Here is a 15,389-nt window from a genome sequence, read left to right as displayed (position 1 = left end):
ATCAACAATATATTACAAAAGATGTCTAAACAGAGGCTTCCCTGGTGGCTCAGCAATAAAGAATCCACCTGCAGTGCAGGAGATGCAGGTTCGATCCCTGGGTCTCAAAGATCCCCTGGAGGAGGAAATGGCCATCCACTCCAGTATTCTTGCCTGGAAAGTTCCATGGATAGAGGAGCCTGGTGGGCTACAGTCTATGGGGAAGCAAAAGAGTCAGACATGGAAGTGACTAAACCACCACCACCACATGCCTAAACAGAAACACACATAAAGTTATCAGTTGAATCAGTTGACGAAAATGTGGTCAGAGTATCTCAGGACCCCATCCATGTGTTTATTTCCCCAGGAGCAGTTCAGTGTTCCCAGTGACTGCAGAACACAGCTGCCTCAGATGATGAGAATCGACTATTTACTAAAGTACATATCTAAACGTTAAACCCATTTTTTAAAAAATTTCACCTCTGTAAGAGAATCTAATTCCATCATCTGTTGTTATGACTCCTGTCTTCCTCTACTTTACCTACCTGACCCGTATACCCTGCTCAGTTCACTGTATGCTTGAGGAAAATGAGCTGCCAGTATTCCTCACCCTTTATGTTACTGAAAGCTCAGCCTCTGCACAGGTGCCATATCAAATCCTGGAGACAGAGTTTAGGGTGAAGAAGAAAATATCTTTATTACTTCACCAAGCAAAGGGAAACACACCAGGTTTCTGCCTAGAAAAACCCCAGAGGACTTGATGTTAGGGTTTTATAACAGTGGTTTAAAGCTGGGGTCTCTAACAAGATTAGGATGTGAGCCCACCAGGCTCCTCTGTCCATGGGACTTGCTAAGCAAGAATACTGGATAATCTTCCCAACCCAGGGATAGGACCCACGTCTCTTATATCTCCTTGTATTGGCAGGCGGGTTCTTTACCACCTGGGAAGCCCTTCATCTCAGGTGGACGGTCTCCTAATCTTGATGGTCCCTTTAATCTTGCCTCAGATTGTTTCTTGTATGCTTCTCCCTTAATCTGCCATTTGGAGCTTAGAGAAGGTCGTGGAGGCTGGAGTCTCCTACAAGAAATAGGGAACAGAAAGGCCTCTATGCCCAGGAGCCTGACTGGGCCCTGCTCAATTTCACCTCTCCCTAATTTCTCTTAGCTGTGTACCCTACCCAGCTGTTTAACATCTTCCAAACCTGACATTACATCCTGAGTCTTCGCTGCGTTGCTTCTTGTTTCTGTAAGAAAATGGAATCAGAAATGTATAACAGCTCCGGCCCACTCCCACTCTTGCATCTAGCAACGTTCCTCCATCTGAATACACTACTAGCCTCCATAACTGAATGGACAGTCCAAATTCCTATCCAAGACCAAAATGGCTACTTTTACATTGAGTTCCATTTTACTCTTGGAATTGTTCTCTTGTAAAAGTTTCCCCACTCGATCATTTTTGTCTACTTATAAACATTCTAATAACCGCCCTCTGGGGGAAAAAAATCTTGATCATGTCTCCCTCCAAATGCTACCCCATTGCTCTGATCCACTCCTATACAGGAAAACTTGAATGTCTGCTACTCATTCTTAAACCTGAAAGTCAGACTTGATCCCCAAACTCCACTTAAACTTATGCTCTGGATCCTCAGGAGCCTCCGTGTTCTCAAATCCACTTTTCATTTCTCAGTCTTCATCTTACTTCACCTGTGAGCAGCATTTGATAACTCATAGCTGATGACTTATTCTCTTCCTCGTGAAGCTCCTTTTCTTGCCTGCTGGAATTCTGCTCTCTTATGTTTCTCTCCTGTTTTCTAAATGATTCCTTAGTCTCCTTGCTGGCTCCTCGCCTATCTTAAAATCCACAAATGGCTTCCCATCTCAGAATGAAAGCCGTGGACTTTGAATCTTACCATAGTGTACAAGGCCCTGCATAAACCACTCCCACCTACGTTATCCCCAGTTTCGCATTCAGGACTTTTTTGCTTGCTCGGTCTTCTCCCACCTCTCGACCCTCCACTTTCCTCCATTACACCAAGCATGTCTGGGTCTCAAGATCTCTACTCTAGTATCCTGCTTGAGTGCCCTTCCCCTTGGCAGCAACTATGCTCATGCTATGTCTCTCCTCAGATGTCTTTCGAAAAGGTCAGTACTCTGAGAACTATGTAAACAGCACCCCACTTACTCTCTCTTACTCTTCCTTACTCTGCTCAGTTTCCCTTTATACCACTTGCCCTATTATGTCTTGTGTATTTCATTTAATGGTTGGCTCTCACTAGAGTGAAGGCTCTATGTGATAGAATGAGATAAATATTTGTTGAGTGAAAGATTTAACTACAAAAATGTGCAAAGGAAGTAGCAAAATATTGTTAAGTCTCAAGATAAAAAGTATATGGTTTTATTTCTGCTTGCTCTCTAAAACAAACAGGATTATTAATTCAGTCCTGCTGTCACAAATTAAATGGGGAAAAGCTGGATTATCCCTAATATAAAATACTGTAAAAGGTAACATTTGAAAATGTATATAAATTTGCATATGTAGCTATCTTATGTAGATTACTTGCATGCCTTTCTAATGAGAGATCTCAAATTTGTAAATGAGCAGGAGATCTGTATTTCAACCAATAAATTAATACATGTCAGCCACTACAGGGGAGAACTATCAGCAAAAGGCATTGGTGACCCTGATTTTAACACCATCCTCTTGGTGGAGGAAGAATAAAAAACTCATGTCCTCAAGCCTCTAGTTGTAAGAGAGACTTTAAAAGGTTTTGCTAGAATATTTAAAGGGTCACAAAATAAATATATTCCCTGAAATTTTTACTTACCTCTTTTCATTTCTCTTTTTTCCTCTCCTTGCCTTTCTGTCCTGTGCCTTGACACAGTGTAGTGATTCAGAGCATGGTTTTTGAAATCGGAATGACATGATCTAGCGCTATGGCTACATGGTTGACGATTAGCAGTGTAACATTGTACAGATTACCACAGTCTCCAAGATTATGCTTCCTTGTCTCCAAAATTGGCTTGATTGGGTAAAGGGCTGTCTGTAAAAAGTGAATGAGGTTCGGTAAATAATTTAGCACCACATGGCATATACATGCTGCAGTACAATCTTTAAAAAAAAACAACTGTATGAGGAATTACCCACAGAACTTAGAATACAACCTGAGTCATAATACTGTGCATCTCATGTGAAATGGATACTCAGACATGGTGCATGGGTGACCCCAAGTTATGGACCAGTCCCTGCTCACAAAACCATAGTATTCAATGTAATTTGCGTGACACTGCGAGTATATAAGCACATATACTCACTGATGAAAATTGTAGTCTGACAAAAACATTGTTTAAAGTTTCACATGTTAGGTTTTGGGAGGTTTTCTTGGGGCTTCATCCAGGCATGTGGGATGCCAATAACTACCCAACCAGGGATCAAACGCACACCCCATGCAGTAGAAGCACAGAGTCTTAACCACTGGACCGCCAGGGAAGTCCCAGGCTTTACTTCAGATTACAGTAAAGCAGGCTGGATCCAAAAAGGAAGCACTCCATTTTACCAGGAAGTTACCCCAAAACAGCCAGTCATCCAGCCAGTAAGGGAGATAGCACCTCTTGGGGAGTAAGTGGAAGTGCTGTGGTGATGGTACACAGGCCTTACTGCTCCGGTTGATTGATCCGTGGTTTATCCAGCTCCTTCCTCAGTGTAAACTTTCCTCTGCTGACTTTGCAAAACAATATCAAACCTCAGGAGAAAGGTAAGCAACTTTTCAAACAGAAAAACTGATTCTTTGTTTTAAAAAACGTTCATTGTATCTACTTTTTACCAATTTTACTCTTTTTGTGAACAAATGGTTTTTAATTTTTTTTTAATGTTAGGAACTATATAAACTAGCAAAATTTCTCCCCCCAAAAAGCTTATCACTGCCTGTAAGGCTTCTCTTTCACCCTTCAGCTATTTGTCTTTGAATCAAAGCAGAGGGAAAGCCTAAAAGCGGTTTCTTGGGGCCCTTTTAGTCCGTTAAGTTTTGGAGAAATTACACCACTTTGGTATGTTTGGTAAAGCACAATTTGCCTATAAGACTGGTGAATTCTAGGACTTTCCCGGTGGTCCATTAGTGAAGAAGCCACCTGCCAATGCAGGAGACACAGGTTTGATCCCTGATCCAGGTACATCCCACATGCCTCAAAGCAGCTAAGTCCATGCACCACAACTGGGCTCTAGAGCCCAAAACCAGAGAAGCCACCGCAGTGAGAAGCCCACGTACCACAACGAAGACTAGCTTTCCACGGCTAGAGAAAGCCTGCTCAAAGCAGCAAAGACCCAGCTCAGCCAAAAATAATAAATAAATTTTAAAATTAAAAAAAAAAGACTGGTGGACTCTAGAGGCTCTAATGCAGTTTGCAATGATTTCTTGTTAAAGAAGGGTTTCTCCAGGTCCTGCAGATAGCAGTCGCTACCCCTGTCAACACTCTCCCTACAGGATATCATTTCTGCAAAACCTTCCAAACACTCACATACAGATATTTTGTTCCATGAACTCCTGAGATATTGCAGGATTGGGGAAATCATAAGAGGTATAGTGGGTTTCCCTGGTACCTCAGCTAGTAATGAATATTCTGCAATGCAGAAGACCCCAGTTCAGTTCCTGGGTCAGGAAGATCCACTGGAGAAGGGATAGGCTACCCACTTCAGTATTCTTGGGCTTCCCTGGTGGCTCAGCTGGTAAAGAATCCACCTGCAATGCGGGAGACCTGGGTTTGATCCCTGGGTTGGGAAGATACCCTGGAGAAGGAAATGGCTACCCAGTCCAGTATTCTGGCCTGGAGAATTTGCAAAAAGCTGGACACAACTCAGCGACTTTCACATCACTTTGAGAGGTATAATGTAAGCCAGCTTAGGATAGAATTTATATGGTACCCAGTTTTTCTTGCAGAATTTAGAGAAATACTGTGATATCACTCATGTCAATGTCCAGTATTTCCTAATTAAGCTTCATTTCAAGATGGGTAACTTTGGTAGAGATATTCTTTTAAGCTCACTGTCGGCCTGCATTATGTGCATTTAGGCCACTGCATTAAACCCACAGCAGCAGGGAGCACACGGGACTTCTGAGCAGGTGTCTGTACTTGCAGCCCAGCCCAGCGCAGCAGGGCCATATGACTCCATCGGCACAGCTCCAAACTTGTATTAGTGTTGACTGCTTGATACAGGTAGTGTGCAACTCTGTGGTACCAAATTCCCTCCTTTTAAAATGTTTTTCATCTGACTTTTCATCCTTTCTTGCATCATGAAGTATACTTTTAGAAAAAGGGATATTCATCATTATGTATTTTAAAAGCCATCTTCAACATCTAAAAAATTTCATCTGCAAAATTGTAAAATCGATATTCGGTGTTTTTCTACATGGAAAGTGACTTTCCTGTCTGAAGCAATATTAAATGTATATTTTTACTTATTATTTATTTGGCTTCACCAGGATTTAGCTGGGGCACCCGAGATCTTCCTTGCAGAATGCCATCACTTAGTTTTGGCAAATGGGATCTAGTTCCCTGAGCAGGGATGGAACCCAAGCCCCCTGCTTTGGGAGCACAGAGTCTTAGCTATAGGACCACCAGGGAAATACCCTATTCGATGGAATATTGACCTGTTTATATAGTGAATAGATTTACCTACAGAACACTACAAATATGAAAGCTCTCTGTGGCAAAAAAGACTTCCTGCCCGTATCTTTTTGTTCTTAGGAGAACACTTGATTTTTAGTGGGACTATCTCTGTCCAGAAGACTGTATTTCCTTATTTAAACCCTGTATCTTGAGGTTGCCATGTGATCAACTTCTGTCTAGCAGGATATAAGCAGAAGTGCATGGAACTTCTAGGGAATCCTTGAAGAGAAAGGGCTATTCCACCTCTCCTTTCTCTGGCACAACATGATGTGATGGCTGGAACTTAACTAGCCATCTTGAGCTGTGAAGTGGAAGCTGTGTGCTAAGGATGGTTTCCTGGCACAGTGGACAGGCGTATCAGCCCAAGAGAGACTACCGACAGCCAGATTTTTTTTCTGTGAGAGAAAATAATCTGCTATTTTGGTAAGCCACTGTAACACGGGATTTCTTCTTGCTCGTAGCTCAGTCTTAGTCTGCTCTCAAATATGGGAAGAAATGATCTGAAACTATGTTGTACTGTGCTCTAAGTTGTTTAATTTGGGGTGGGTGATCATGGCATCTCCATTTGATGAAGAAATTCAAATCTGAATAATGTCGCCACAGTAAAAAAAAGAAAACAATACAGCTCACTTCAGTTTTTCTTCCCAAAGATGTCGGTACCTTTACCATGATGTTCACTTCCTTTGAAAGAATAATATGTCTTGACAAGTGAAATAGGTTATCTAAAGCAAAATACCATGCTACTTTAAATTTGCTAACAGACTCTGTTGTATTTATTTTCAATTCTTGTGTCTGTTGCATTTGTGGAAAATTCATGTTCAATGAATTCAGGAAATTAATGTTGAATTAATATTAAGTGAAGTTTGTATTGAAGATGATTGCTTCTAGAGGGCTGGTACCTTATTTCTTGATCTAGATGGTGGATGCATGTGTATTTACTTTTAATCCATTAAACTGTACATATGTTTATGTGCTTTTCTGAATATATTTCATAAAAATAAAGGATTAAAGACGTGAATTTTGTGGTTTCTTTAAAAATACACCTTTCACTTGTTTTGAAGCAAATATTTTGTTTTTGACAAAAAGAAATGTAAAATATAAAATTCATATTATTAACAAATTCCTCAATAATATATTGCTTTAACCATTTTTATCAAGTATATGTGGTTTTTTGTTGTTGTTGAAACCTTTCAGTAATTGAACTAACTACATAATTCCAGAAAGTTAGCAGACTTTCTCTATATAACGTCCACTTAAGCCAAACCCTTTAATAAGTAGAATCTAGTTGAAATAGAACCACTTCACGTCTTGTAGAACAAGCCTAGGATGAATGAATTGCTAGATTAGATTTTATTACAGGTGCAGTAACATTCTAAGACATATTTCTGTAAAAGTACAGCATCGTAAAAGAGTGTTAGTCTCCACTAGTGTGTTTGGACAAGGCACTAGATTTTGAGTTTTAGTTTGCTATATCCATAGAAGATGTATACTAATCCCTGCCCTCCTACAGTTGTAAAAATACAGTGAGATATGTGCACATCCATTGAACAAGCACTTCATAAACCTATTGTTATTAATATACAGATTTAATTTAACCTTTTTTTCCTCTGCCCCTTCTAAACCCAGATTACACATCAGGAAGTTTTCAGTTCACATACTGCTGAAGCCTAGCTTGAAGGATTTTGGGCATAACCTTACTAGCACACAAAATGAGTGCAGTTGTTCTATAGTTTGAACATTATTTGGCACTGCCTTTCTTTGGGATTGGAGTGAACAATGACCATTTCCAGTCCTATGGCCACTGCTGAGTTTTCCAAATTTGCTGACTTACTGAATGCACCACTTTAATAGCATCATCTTTTAGGATTTTAAATAGCTCAGCTGGAATTCTATCACCTCCACTAGCTTTATTATAATACTTCCTAAGAGTTGACTCATTGGAAAAGACTCTGATGCTGGGAGGGATTGGGGGCAGGAGGAGAAGGGGACGACAGAGGATGAGATGGCTGGATGGCATCACTGACTCGATGGACATGAGTCTCAGTGAACTCCGGGAGTTGGTGATGGACAGGGAGGCCTGGCGTGCTGTGATTCGTGGGGTCGCAAAGAGTACGACACGACTGAGCAACTGAACTGAACTGAACTGAAGGCCCACTTGACTTCACACTCCAGGATGCCTAGGTGAGTGACCCACCATCATAGTTATCCCGGTCATAAGACCTTTTTTGTATAGTTCTGTGTATTCTTGCCACCTCTTAATCTCTTCTGCTTCTGTTAGGGCCTTACCATTTCTGTCCTTTATTATGCCCATCCTTGCATGAAATGTTCTCTTGATAACTCAAATTTTCTTGAAGAGATTGCTAGTCTTTCCCATTCTGTTGTTTTCCTCTGTTTCTTTGCACTGTTCATTGAAGAAGGCCTTCTTATCTCCTTGCTGTTCTCTGGAACTCTGCTAGGAAGATGAAGCTCCAATACTTTAACCATTTGATGTGAAGAGCTGACTCATTGCAAAAGACCCTGGTGCTGGGAAAGATTGAAAGCAACAGGAAAGGAGGGCAACAGAGCAAACATCTCCATCTTAGTGGATATGAATTTGAGCAAACTCCCAGAAATAGTGAAGGACAGGGAAGCCTGGCGTGCTGCAGTCCATGGAGTCCCAGAGTAAGATACGACTTAGTAACTGAAAAACAACAATTTAACATGGACGTGGTCCAGGTTGATCCAAGTTCTCTGAGGCCTTATGTGTCAGCAGAGGGGGTGTATCAGTTGGGTTAAGCAGTACTAGCTGCCTTTCCAGGCACTCTGACTTCTCGGGAAATTTGCACAACACAGATTTATCCCTCCATCCCCTCCTAATCCAGTGTGGGTCAGGTGGGTCTCCTTGGTGGCCCTCCTACTGAGAGGAGAGACATGGGATTAGGATGTGGAATGCCTACATTTTACAGCTCTTCCACATTAAAGTCCTTTATTCATACTTTCAGCTTCTGTAATGGGAAAGAAAACAGAACTCACACCTGCCTATTATGGTCCTATGTTCTTCCCCCTCAAAGCCCTTGGGCCACAACTGTTTCTGCAGCCCCATCCCACCTTCCGGGAAACATGCGTATTTATGACACTACCTGGCACAACAGGCAGCTTAAAAGAGCCACTTGATTTAAAGCAGGAATTCTTAATATTGAGTCCATGAAATGGCTTTAAGATAGTCTGAGAATTGCACTAGATTTTATACAAAACTCTGGGCATGTGTTGTGATGTTTATTTTTTCAGAGAATCCATTGCTTTCTTTGGTCTCAAGGGGTACTAAAAAAAAAAGAATTATGATTTAAGGTGAGATTTTCCTGGTGGTCCAGTAGCTAAGACTCCGAACTCCCAATACAGGGGGCCTGGGTTCAATCCCTGGTCAGGGAACTAGATCCCACATGTTGCAACTAAAACCCAGTTACCCAAATAAATATATTACTTTAAAAAAAAGCATTACTGATTTAAGGCAATAGGTAAGAGGAGAAAAACGATGAAATTAGCTGCTCTCATTTTATATTTAACACTACCTGTAGTTTACAGCCTACTTTCTATAGATGACACATGGACCATAGAGGTTCCACACACAATGAACGACCAGGCATTTTTCATATGTTATCTTTAATATTCACATTCACCTTGAAGGCAGATATTCTCATCCCCTTTTTGCAAATAGAGAAACTAAAGCATAAAGATCACATAATATGCCTCAGATTACACAGCAAGTAAATGCAAGGAATACCTATGAACCCAGGGTTTCAAAATCAAGCTTCAAAATCCTCATCTCATACTGAGCAATTTAAGTGTTTACCATCCACTATAAATAAGCTGTAAAAGACAATATGGCCTGAACACATTCCTGACTTTTATTTTCCTGCAAACTGAACAAACAAAATACTGGTCTTTAGCAGAAATGTCATAGAAATTTCTGTGGTTGACTTGAAATACTCCAACATTGATGAAGATCTGTTGTATACAGAACTGGCTACAGATAGAAAAAAAGACCAAGTAACAAAGACGAAAAGAGAAAAGAATTTCTAACTTATTCATGCTTAAGTAGATGGGTAGATATGTAGAAATATGTGCTTTTTTGATTTTGAGATAACTACAAATAATTTTAAGTAGCTGTATTGAAACTGGTGAGAACTTTTTTTTCTATTTTTTTGCTGAATTTTCTAAATTTTCACTTTAAATATCAAAATTCATTTAGAAATGGTAAATATGTCCCTGAAGTATCCAGAGTGACTCATGATCCTCAGAGAGCACTGTTGAGTTGGTATCCTGGAGCATTTCTGGCAATAGAATCTGGATTTTTTTTTTTTTTTTTCTTTCTTGAGAACATCAAAAACCGACTCTGGCTATAATAAGCAAAATGGAATTTATTAGAAGAGCTTAGAGAATTCCTGGAAAGTTGGGTCCCCCAACTTGGACAAAGAACAGGAACCAAGTTGCTCTCAAGGGTCAGCAAGCAAGTTGTCAGCAGAGTTCTTGCAGCAGTAAGAATGTCTTCTCAGCTGGTAACTGTTTCATCTCAGTGCTTCAGTGATTCAACGTTAAGTCTCAAGAGTGTCTAACTATCCAGTCCTCAATAACAGGCTCAATACTCCTCTCCCTGCTATTTGCCTGGTCCTACAGCCTTTTGTTCCAATGAAGGAAAGAAGCCACTTCTTCCAAAAGTGACTCACAATAAAGGGTTCTCAAAACAGAGGCTGAGAGTCCAAATCAGGCAGTCAAACAGTAACTAATTGCCCCACCACAAGCAGCCATCCACAGGTCACTGACACGAGGCTCTTAGTGTATAACTTTTAGGAAAGGAAATTAAAATGTGAAATGTGTTAGTCAAATTTCTTAGTTTAGTTACCTATGCTGAGCAAAAATATAATAAGTGTATTCTATAAAATGGGCTTCCCAGGTGGCGCAGTGGTAAAGAATCTACCTGCCAATGCAGGAGACACAAGAAACTCAGGTTCAATACCTGGGCCAGGAAGATCCCCTGGAGAAGGAAATGGCAACCCACTCCAGTAGTGTTGCCTGGAAAATTCCATGGACAGAGGAGCTGGACAGGCTACAGTCCATGGGGTCACAAAGAGCTGGACGTGACTAAGCATGCACACAAGCAATACCAAAAGAAGTACAATAAGGAAAAGAAATTGTGAATAGTCAATAACAAAAGAAGGAAGAAATAGGAAAAAAGAAAAAGAGGTGAAGAGACAGACCCTGCAAAGGAAAAGAAAGGGAGGCTGTCAAGAGAAACATGGGTGCAAGCCTTTGGCAAGCTCCTCCTTCAGGCTTGCTCCATCTGCTACCATGAATTCCTCATCACCCTCCCTTCCTGACACCGTTATTTCCATCAGTTCCAGTGAGCTCCCTGCACCTACAGACAAACCTACACTCTACAGAGATTTAGAGCCCATTGAGATCTCAGGAAGTCAGGAGAACCAATCCCTACCAAGTGCAGCTTCCTTGCACCATCAACACAGGAGCTCCAGAAAGCCACAGGTGCTGGGCGCAGCAGCCCTGGAGGGGCTCCCGTGGAAATCTGATGGATGGAGATAACCTTCAGAACCTGTTCCTCCCTCTTTCTTCTTCAGATCCCTTCCAAACAAAGCTCTTCCAAAGGAGGACAGAACCCTTCACTAGGGGAATCCAATGCAGCAAACCAGGGCTCACTCGCGTCTGTCTCTGGCCTGAATTTCACCAGGACATTCACCCAGGCATGCTTTGTTGACAAGTACTTTGTGGCGAGGCTTCACATTTTCCCTCAAATCAGCTAAAACAAAATCTTAGGTTTACCTCTTTGGTTTTCACATTTTTCTTTGTTGAGCTTAAGTAAAAGGGACTGTTACAGAACCAAACTTGGGTCCACTCACCTACAGACCATAAAAACCCCAGGGTCTGGTGAAGGAAAGTGCAGCATTTTGAAACTGTGCAACTCAGATTGAAACTTGAACCCAGGCAAAACCCAGATTGGAATTTGAACCAAGTCTTTTAACTGAGATCACACACCTGCTCTGAGGACTTAATGGAGCTCAGGTTCTTGATATTTCATTGCAGAAAGAGTTCAGTGTGAGACAAAATGATAGGTAAGAGGTGGATTTATTTAGAGAGAAACACATTCCACAAAGTATGGGCCACCTCAGAAGGCAAGAGCTGCAGCTCAGTAGGAGGGTGTCAGTTTTTATAAAGGTGGGTCATTTCTTAGGCTGGTGAGTGGGAGGGGTATTCCAGCTATCTTGGGGAAGGCTATGTGCTAGGTCACTTCAGTCATGTCCAGCTCTGCGACCCAATAGACTGTAGCCCACCAGGCTCCTCTGTCCATCGGATTCTCCAGGCAAGAATACTGGAGTGAGTTGCCATGCCCTTCTCCAGGGGACCTTCCCAACGCAGGGATTGAGCCCCCATCTCTTAGGTCTCCTGCATTGGCAGGTGGATTCTTTACCACTAGCACCACCTGGGGAAAGGGTGGGGGTTTTCAGAAATTGGGCCACGACCCACCTTTATGACCTTTATGGACTTGCAACTATCATGATGTCTGTAGGGTAATTACTTAACTTGCTGATATGTTACAGTAAGTGCACACTGAGACTCAAGGTCTAGTTAAAGTCAATTGTCTGCCATCTTATATTTGTTTGATGCTACTCAGTCTATGTTATGTCCTCAGGCTATGTCATTCCTTTCAAGATTGTTCTCTAAATTCCCAGCCTCCTGTTTCAGCTTGGCCCCAATGTGGGGCCAAACAAGGAAAATGGGCAGTTAATTCTCAAAAGGCCCAAATTCCCCAAAGGCTTTCAAGGAAAGGTCTTTAAGGACAGTGTGAAGAAGAGGGCTTCAGGGTATGTGATCAGCTCATGAACATTCTTCTGATTGGTTGGTGATGAGGTAATCAGGAATGAAAATCAGAAACCTTCCAGTTCCAATTGGTCTTGTGTTTACAAGCTGGTGATCAGTATGCATTTAACTTCTACCTGGTGGGGGTTTTAGTACTTGCAAAATAGCTCAAGGATATGGCTCAAAATATTATCTGTAGCCCTTGAAGAGGAGCTAAATGTCCTTGACTTTAATGGCTAAACTATCATTATCGTGTCTTGCTGGACTGTTTTCCTTTGTTTCTGCATTTTCTTACTTCTCTGATTAAATGTGTTCTTTGGAACTCAGGAAGGCCTCAGAGACTAAAGTTTTTTCCATAAACAAGAGGCAGACAGAGGACACAGTGGGGGATCTGTCCCTGGAATGCCCCGTAGGATCCTGCTCAGGTACCGGACTGCTCTTAACCAAAAACTTCCAGCAGCATGATCACTGGTTACAGAAATCCTGAAAAGTCCAAACTGCCCCAAATTATAGTCTACTTTGAAAATGAATACTGTATTAGACAAATACAAAAAGTCTTGAGAGTGGGATACTCCTAGATGTTTGTCTGCAACTCTAAGACTGTGATTAAAGTCCAAAGTAGGAAGAGGTAGAGAGAAAAAAATAGATTGTGATAAAATCTTTCTACTCTGTTTTCTCAAAAGAGCATTTTTCTTGTCCCCTTCTTTGGGAGTTACCCTGTTAACTCCCTTTCCATATTAACAGTGTGTCTCAACTTTGGCCAAGTTCTGCTATATTTTGTAAACCAACTTTGTTTTTCTATCAGTGATAGCAAGCACAGAAGCTTTTAAAGAGGAATGACTGTATCAAGACTAAGACTTGAGGAAGAATAAAAAATTGGTCAATTTAGGCTTCATTTTATAGCATACGCTTTTTATAGCATGTATTTTTCTTAAATTTAGCATATATTTTTGTTACAGAGCAGCAGACATGTAGAAAAGGTTTTTTTTATTTGGAGACTTGTTTAATAAACATGTTGGCACTTGTTAGGAAAAGCCAAAACCTTAAAAAGGAGAGTTGTAGACTTCGCAACTTCTGTTTGAAAATAAATATAGACTTGGCAGTCTATCCTGGTAATTGGGTGATAGGCATATGATAATATTTAATGCAGAAGACAACGGTTTCAAAGAAAATCAGAGTACGAGCCTTGTGTCACTGAGATGGGCTGGTAAACACTGAGAAAAATCAAAAATACTTTTAAGTTTTTAGAGCAACCATGCTCTCTGCAAGGATTTAAGAGCCCAAGAGCTACCATTTAAAAGAGAGAAGCCTGACACCAAATTCTCAGAAAAATGGAACTGGAGTTAAGAACATTTTAGTGTTAAACTGGGTAGGGGTATATTTGGCCACCAAGAGTGCATCTTTTACTTAGACTGGAGGCCAGGCTTTGGGCTCAGATGGAGAGGAATGTGTTTCTCTACTACACAAGAGAACAGAACAAGAAATTGAGTAGCTGCTTTAAATCCTCTTAGTAGCAGATAGGGTCTGTATGTATCTAAGCTAACTAACTATATGGCTCTGGTCTTGGCCTGGTCGTGGAAAGACGTGGGCAAGAATGAAAACTGAAAACAGTCTAAATGACAACTCTGTGCAGGGACATCAGTTAAATGGCTTTAAGCAATACATATGCTTATTCACCCCTGTTGTACAAAATCCATGCCTAACGATGAGCCAGTTCTGGAGTCAACTGGTTTATACACCCTACATGGCTGACAACAAAGCAGATCTGGAGTAAGGGAGCACATGTGACGCGACTCCAAGGACACCAGTCCGTCTTGTGGACTCAGTTCTCTCTGGTGTACCTGTGTGTTTTTGAATGTGCCTTTGCAGTGCCTTCCTCAGGAGACTGTCTATTTCCAGTCCTTAAATCTGGACTTGACCATGGGACTTGCCCTGCAAATGCAGTGCAAGTGGAGGCTTGACCAGTAGCTGTGCACACAGCCCCTCCCTCCCTTGCTGTTGAAGACTCTGCCTGTTACCAAGTCTAAGCTCATACTGCTTAATGCGCAACAAGCCAATCAATTGAGAAATAAGCTGCTGAGGCTAGGAATAGTGATTTTATTCAGAAGGTCAGCAGGCAAAGAAAATGGTGGACTAGTGTCCCAAAGGTCCACGTTGCTGGGGTTTGAATGCTAGTTTCTTTTATAGAACAAAGAGGGGAAGGTGAGCAAGTAAAGTGAAAAAGGTGATAAGTTGTAGTAAATATTTCCTGGTTCCAGCCAGACTCCAGAGGGGGTGGGTTAATTTCTTCTTTCCTGCATCCATTCACAGGTGGGCTTCACTGGATGTTTCCCATAAGCTAAACAAAGGTATTTTCAACCTTAACACTCAGGCATGGGAGGCAGGATTCCCGGAGATAGACCATTATGTACATTTTAAGCTATAGACAACATCCCTTTAGTGATGAACTTGTAACAAAAGCATAGAGTACAAAGGTTAATGAAAAAGAAACAGATCCAATATGGATTCACATTTGCTCTTCCCTATCACATAACCACTTTTCAGAAAAAGCTCAGGCTAGTCCTGTAAAGGATGAAAGAGTAATCCAAGTTGATTCCCTCTTCCAAGGGGCCTACTAGTGCCCCTCTTCAGGAAAGTAGCAACTTGGAATAAAATCTGGCACGCCTCAGGCTTCTGAGGAAAAGGGGGTGTTTATTTCCTTTGCCTGCCTTTGGCTGCCTACATGTATAAAAAAAAATAAATAAATAAAATAAAAAAAAAAAAAAAAAAAAAAAAAAGGATGAAAGAGTACATGGAGAGAGGACCCAGAGTACATGGAAAGAGGACCCAGCCATGCCAACTAATCCAGCTTCTCCAGGTGAGAGCTACACACTGCCAGGGAACTGAGAGCTGCTGACCCTACA

General features: G+C 41.3%; 1 non-coding gene across 1 annotated transcript; it reads left to right on the top strand.

Moving 5' to 3' along the window:
- Window positions 1–15,068: 15,068 nt before the first annotated feature.
- LOC113903801 lies at window positions 15,069–15,212 on the top strand. Its single transcript, XR_003514332.1, has one exon. It is a non-coding gene; the product is annotated as a small nucleolar RNA SNORA67 (small nucleolar RNA).
- Window positions 15,213–15,389: the final 177 nt, after the last annotated feature.

This window comes from Bos indicus x Bos taurus, chromosome 13, assembly GCF_003369695.1.
Source record: "Bos indicus x Bos taurus breed Angus x Brahman F1 hybrid chromosome 13, Bos_hybrid_MaternalHap_v2.0, whole genome shotgun sequence".
NCBI lineage: Eukaryota > Metazoa > Chordata > Mammalia > Artiodactyla > Bovidae > Bos > Bos indicus x Bos taurus.
Note: the sequence above shows the minus strand (reverse complement) of the source record. Positions and strands in the feature narration are given on the sequence as shown.